Raw genomic sequence first — 7,571 nt, 5'->3', positions numbered from 1 at the left:
ATACAAGGACAGTTATAACCCTAAAATGGTTCTACACCTATACAACAAAAAATAAACCCTAAAAAGATCTTATAACTCATAAAATAACACTAACGAGAGAAACTACATTAAAAAAGGAAACCATATTCATACCAACAAACTGTATGAAAATCTATCCGGTAAAACAAACGCCCTACAAGAAAATGCAAACGTCAAATTAGCCTTTAAAACAACGAGTAATATCAGCACAAAACTACATTCAGGAGAAGTCACAATATCGAAACTTAGCTGCAATAACTGTACAAAAGTTGATATAGGGTGGACTGGAAGGAATTTCATTGTCAGATTCAGAGAAAACACGACAGAAACAGATAACAACAAATTTATCTCCTTTACACACAGAGTTGACAACAGTGAAAAAGGACTAAAAATTCTCCATGAAGTCACAAATCATCCATTCACGAGTATTTGGAGGAATTTGGAATAGACAAACGCACTAATTACTAACCTCACGATTTACTTAACGAACAAACCGTTTCGGGCATACATAGTCTTTAAAAATTTTATTGATATTTTATTTAGGGGTAACAGATACCCAAAACACCACAGATTACTATCACGTGAATAACAGTTCCATAGATACATGACCCATAGCAAGATAACCACAGTCTAATCTTATGATATAATTAAGTTTGAGTAAATAACTAGCTACCAAACTTGAATTGCTACAAATGTCTAAATAATAAGAAAGGTACTATAACATATGTGGAACAGCAAATCATTGGACAACATTAAAATATCAATGAAAAAAATTACATCCAACAACTACAGACAGCAGCAACAGTTTATTTAAAACTGACATGTGGTCGTTTACCACGCCAGGACTTGAGTACAACCTCCAAAGTAAAAATTTTATAAAATATGTTTTATGTAAAACAGAAGTAAGTGCGATTGTTTGCAGATGTATTGATGAATGAAGAAAAGCCGAAATAAGCTTATATAAGAAAATCAAGCAGCATAATGTTTACTGATTTTCAGCATAATGCTCTACTGTAACATAACATATGCTGCAGTTACCATAATAAATAAACTTATACATTAGTACCTCTCCAGAATATTTAAGGTATAACAGCGTTTTAATGTCAAAACGAAAGTCTGATTAAAGGAAGATTTCGAAACAATTCATGGGTCAGCTGCTACATTTATTACCGGTAGATTCGAACAGCACACAAGTGTTGCAGAGATTCTTCGGGAACTGAAATGGCAACCCCTGGGATCACTACTATGAAAATTTAGAGAACTGGCATTTGAAGCTGATAGTGAAACGAGTCTACTACCACAGCCTTACCTTTCATGTATGTACGACAAATATAAGATACGAGATATTAGGTCTCATACGGAGGCACATACACAGTCATTTTTTCCTCGCTCTATTTGTGAGTGGAACATTAAAGAAAGACCAGTAGTGAGGCTAGGTATCCACTGCCACGCGCCGTACGGTGGCTTCTGAAAAATGTATGTAGATGTGCTGACGATTTCATCATCTGCAATGTCAACCCGCCTCCCCCCACCTCTCCCCCCTTCTATATACCAGTTACTGAGTCTGAAATAGAAAAGAAAGGAAAAGAAAAGAAGACAGTTTCGCCCTGAGGATTTTGTATAAATTTGTGTTTATAGTTTATATGTTGCACACAACTGCACACCCCTGTTTCAGTTTTTATTGCAGGAGGAATATTATGCAGTGTAGCTATAGAGCTTTTATATCCAGCGAATACTTTATCTGCTGTAGACCAGCACGTAAAAATTTCCGTACTAGATTATGGGAAAGATAAACGCTTGCAATAGATGCCTCTATGACATTCATGGGCAACAGAAACACAGGTTAGGCCAAGAATCACGTTACGCACCAAGCGTGTAGGACTGTATTCGATTTAGATTGAAAAGAAGGTGAGAATATTGTATGTAGAGGATAGTGTACTCTGGAACACATTATGCGTGACAGATTTAGAACCACAGAAAGAAATGCACACTAGAGACCGCCGTAATCAGTTTCCGCGATATTCTACTGTTTTGTTGTCCTTAGACATGACGCTGTGTTTAGTGAAGCATTTCAGACTATTTAAAGTTCTATAAATTAAGTATTATATTAATACATTAAAGCTATTCGGAATATACTGTTAACTCGTCAGTTACAGATACGCCTTTGAAAAAGTTTCTGTTAGTTCCCAACAGCTTCTATTTCAAAATGTATTTTACTTATAACTGAATTTTGATAATGCTTTTGCTTGATTTGATTTCGCTCATAATTATTGGTGGGTAGTAGTGTAGTGAAGCAACAGAAAACCATTAATGTGGTATTGACAAATTTTCTGGACTGTAACACTTTTATATTTCAGTAGAATGACAATGACTATGTGGTACGTAGGAACATTAATCTTAATTTTCCAGTGTAATTTTTGAAATTTCAGAAGAAAACTGCAGCACATAAAGCGTGAGTGACGAAATTTGAAAACCTTACAAGAGCGAGTAGCACATGCACTCTGAGGCTGCCATACAAATTTAATTATGACTATACCTGTTCCTGAGAAAAAAATGTTCTTTACAGATGGGCAGACAGACGGAAAAAAAACTACAAAAAATTATGTATGTTATATAATAAGAAATTATCATTTTAAAAACGTTTCCTTCAGTTATACAGTGAAACCTTGGTCCTTGCCAGGTCAACGACAAGTATGCTATAGATTTTGATGTGAGTTTGCAAGTATCAAAATATGTGATTTAAGTGGCTGTACCTTTTGACCGTAATCCCTGAGAACCTTAAAGTTTTACACCGCCAAGGAGTCATAGTCCTTAGTATGTGACATAAATTTCAACATTGTACCTCATCCCGTTCCTGAGAAAAAAGGCTCTTAACAGACCACAAAGTGACCCTATAAGGGTTCCATTTATACCGACTGAGATACAGAAAGCTAAAAATGCAATAAGACTGTTGTCTAGTACTTCGTACACAGTGGTAAGTATAGGTGACTGCAGACTGGTACAGCAGCTGTCATCGTAGAGAAACTGAACAGGGGCAGAAATGATTAGCAAACACGTGAATACAGTAAACGGAAGTTTCACATACCTGAAAGCTTTCTCCAAAGTGTTGTGCAGAAACTTTATAAAAGGAGAAACAGTAGTGAAGTCCAGCTATTGTAATTCTAAAAAAAGTTTAACTGCTGTAATAACATAAAATGATGTTCGTTGCATGCTCACTCAGCACTCCGTCATCAGGGCACAAGTGGCCCATCGGGACCAACCGACCGCCGTGTCATCCTCATCTGAGGATGCGGATAGGAAGGGCGTGTTGTCAGCACACCGCTCTCCCGGTCGTTACGATGGTTTTCTTTGACCGGAGCCGCTACTATTCGGTCGAGTAGCTCCTCAATTGGCATCACGAGGCTGAGTGCACCCCGAAAAATGGCAACAGCACATGGTGGCCCGGATGGTCACCCATCCAAGTGCCGGCCACTCCTGACAGCGCTTAACTTCGGTGATCCGACGGGAACCGGTGTATCCACTGTGGCAAGGCCGTTTCCCATTCGTTGCATAGTTAAACGGTATTTACAGTTGCGGGCTTTTATACACAAGGTGCCAGCAGTTTATGCCCGCATACTTACAAGAGTGATAGAATTAAACACTGTTATTTGAATTCATAGCATAATATTGTTCGTCTCGCAGTAAGGAGGATTTTCTACAGAATAACTAGCAGTGATCTAAGTGAGATGTTGCCCTCTTCACATAACAGCTATTTTTCACTCAAGAGCATGATGTTCTCGTATTTACAGGGAAAATGTGGTTCTTTATATGTGTTGCACATATAATGAAGTTTTGCTTCGACCCTAAGAGAGTATGTAATACTTTTGACATAAAATAAGTGTTAGCTGCGTCAGTGCTGGAACATACTCGGCAGTCTGCAGTCTGGTGCGCATGAAAGTTTCTGAAATTCTGGAAAATCTTAAAAGCAGTACTTGCGCATTAACTCGTCGGAGTGACGACATATTTTGGTTCTGAATAAGATGGCCACTGCGGCAGCATTTAAACAGTTTAGTACCCAGGCAGCAATGGCTGTCAACAATGAAATGTATGTATGTATGTATCTAAACGTGTGGTGCGTGGTAGAAATCTTCTCAGTGACAAATCTAAAGTGTTCAGTCAGAAAAATTTACGTGTGCAACATTAAGAATGTAGTGGGAATGTATTCACATCTGTTGGACGAATGTTATGAAAACAAACACTTCAAACCGACATTTCACGACAATTAGTCTGTAAAAAAACACACCACATGTCATAAGGAAAGCGTGTAAACCTTCTGAAGATGAATCACAACGATTCGAAACCGGTAATGGTACCCTTTGAGTAAAGGAACTGAAAGTACATTTGTGGCTAGTTGCTGTCCCAACACCATCAACAATGAAATCTCCATTTAAAATTATTTCTCAGAGACAGGATGTTAATTTTTATATAAATAAAATCACGTGTCACTTTAACATACACAAGTGTATTTTAAAGACAAGGAATACGTAATTTCCAGCAGTACAGATCTTCTATCTGGCGAGCGCTATAAGAGCATGCAGATATTAGAATCCGTGCTGAAATAAAACATAAAGCAGAATAATCACAAAGAAGACCATAGTCTCGGCATTTAAATGGAACGATTGTCTTTTTCTTTCGTTTGGTCGCATATTAGATGCGACTCGTAAATCTATTTGTGAAATCTGATAAAATTCGTATCTCGTGTGTCTGTGTTTTTTACGTAATTTTGACACAATTCACTGGTATTTTACACTAAACTTTCTGGATCATAAGTGAAGGTGATTCAATAATTCTTTCAGTAATTTTGAAACAAATCTCTTTTAAGTTCTGTTTTCGAGATATCGGGAACATCCGATGTAATAGAGATGTGGGCGCAGAATCGGAAGTTCTTTCCTCCTGCGTTCTTGTGGCACGCCATGTTGGATTTAGGTAATAAACACAGTGTGCGGATCAATGACCGGCGCGCGGAGAGAGCACCAGCGGTTTGCGCGCGCACACACACACGCACACCCACACAGTGCTCCTGCAGTGCAGCGCCACCGATGGCATCCTATTATTTGCCGCTTCCTGTGGGCAATCGATGTGCTTTGGAGGGCGGAGGCGAAGAGGCAGTGGTAGGGGCAGCGGGAAACTGAGTGTCGTGTGCAGATGGAGCCTCGGACACAGCCTCTGGCACCGGGTCTCCGTGTAATTGCTGGCTCCGCGGGGCACTCGTGTTAGTCGGAGGCGAATTTGGCTGCCCGTGTTCCCCATCCTGCTAATGGAGGCTCCGCCGAAGGTGTACATGGAACTGCCATTCACCGCCAGTGTTCCATCCGGGCTATTACGTCGCACAGCTCGAAACAGGAATCCTCATTCTCACATCATTGGCGGCCATTACTGTGTTTTCTCCATAGAGTCTTCTTCCAACTAGTAAACATGGAAGACAATGTACTCTAAAAAATTGTGTATGTGGGTTTTTTTTGGGGGGGGGGGGCGGGGAGGGGGACCCGGAAGTGGGCTTTGTTCCACACTACTGCGAGCAGATGCTGCTGCTGTTGTATTGACCAGAGCCTTTTGTCCTCGACAATCTCATGTAATTGGATTCAACTGTTCTACTGACAAAAAAATGTGCTGCGACAGTATATGGTTAACAGCCAGTTGGTAACAGCTCTGTAACGTTCTCGTCACATATATACTTGCTATACACTTCTTTTTAAATGAAAAAAAAAAGGCTGTCGTAAGTAGCCTGTACAAAATAAATAAACAATTAATTAACCTGAAATAAAACGAACGCACAGAATAGTATATAAATATTCCGTTGCTCCCCAGTAATTATATTTTCAGTAAAATCCCGAGTTCGGTTCATGCCTATCAGACGTACGCAGAGTTAATATACAGGCAAATCACACTCTTCCGCTCCTTAATAATAACTACTGTGAAAGTGTGACGACTGCTTGTATAATGACTCACTATAGTAGACGACTGCGAGGAGTAAATCTGTAAGACATTCCGTGTCTGTCACTTCGAAACTACCTGATAAACATGCACTGTTTTCTGCTCTGTTTCATCTATTTGTACGTGTAACCGCTAAGATTACAAACCCGTTAAAGTGCACATTACTTTGTTAATATGCAGGTTAACTACTTTGATCCGTTAACGTGTTGAATCAAGCGTTTTCCGCTTTTTACCTAGTTAACACACCCATTGACGGCTTCCGTATCGTTAATCTTCAAAAGTTTGTTTCTTTCACTTCCTTTCCCCCTCGCCTTCCTGTTTTGTGGACAATTTCTTGTCGTCAGTGGCTGTTTTTATTTCTTATAATTTGTGTCGGCTGCCAGAGCGTGAATTTGTGTCATGATTTGTTTGACGCAGACAAATTTAGCTCCCTATACGTAAACAAGCACCGAATTGGTGAGTAAAATGAAGAAATGATTTTTCACAAACCTCTTTGCCGAAGGTTCAAAATATAACAGCGTTTTAATGTTAAAACGAAAGAATGATTCCGTAACTGTATATATAACGCTAATAAACGTTTCCAAGAAGAATTAATCATTTCACAGTTATAGAGTAATTCAAAGGTAAAATGTGCTGACTGCACATGTCTGTGAGAAACTCACTGAGCCATTGTGAGAGGCGCAAGGAAGTGTGAAACAGTTTGTCCACGCCGAAGAATTGTTTGACATAGGGTATTCTGCTCATGTGTCAAATGGCTACAGAATTATCAAGCAATTGAACAGACTTTATGAAAATATAACCCAAAATCAAATGAAACATATTTTTGATTTATGTGAACCTTGTCAACAAACACACAATAATGCAAAAACAGAGATTGTCGTAAAGTTGGTTATTTCATAGTATTTCAGTAACTGGTGCCAAGTGGACCTCAAGAAGCCAAGAAAAGTTTAAAAAAACCAGCAGATAAAATGTTAACAGTTTGTAATGCAAAGCACACAGACGTCGATGAAGATGCCACTGTGATAATTAAGGTACCCAAAGTACACAGAGCAAAAACTGACACCCATTCGATTATAACTGTGCTTTTAAGTAAAACAGAGGACGACTTTTATATACTTGGTATTTTAAAACCATAGTATGCAAAAGCCAAATTCAGTGTTTGCAAAGAAATTTTTGGAAAAAGATGTCCCTGCTGTAGATATACCTTTATGTCAAACAGCAATAAAACAATATCTTTGTATTTGGCAGGGCTTCAGAAAATGTGACTGCAAACCTAAATGTTCCCCAAGCAGGTATTCTTGTCGCAAAAACCAGTTGTTACATAATTGAAAGTGTCACTACTAAGCAAGCGTAATTTTGTTAAATTTTTTGCAAATTAATTTCCTTAATTGCAATAAAATGTAAACCACTGTATTCTTTGTATGTTTTGCAAATTAATTTCCTTCATTGTAATAAAATATAACCACTGTATTCTTTGTATGGTAGTTTTTAATTGATTGATGATTGACTATCAACTACTTTATGGATTAAATGATTGTGTTTACTTGACTCTTAGATACCGAAAAATAAGTAAGATACAT

At 38.4% G+C, this 7,571-nt stretch overlaps 1 pseudogene; it reads right to left on the bottom strand.

Annotated features, from left to right (window-relative positions):
* Positions 1–3,439: 3,439 nt before the first annotated feature.
* LOC126426226 (5S ribosomal RNA) lies at positions 3,440–3,557 on the bottom strand (annotated as a pseudogene).
* Between the last annotated feature and the right edge of the window lie 4,014 nt (positions 3,558–7,571).

This window comes from Schistocerca serialis, chromosome 1 (genome assembly GCF_023864345.2).
Source record: "Schistocerca serialis cubense isolate TAMUIC-IGC-003099 chromosome 1, iqSchSeri2.2, whole genome shotgun sequence".
NCBI classification, from domain to species: Eukaryota; Metazoa; Arthropoda; class Insecta; order Orthoptera; family Acrididae; genus Schistocerca; species Schistocerca serialis.
The sequence above is the reverse complement of the archived record's forward strand: the minus strand, read 5'-3'. Positions and strand labels throughout refer to the sequence as shown.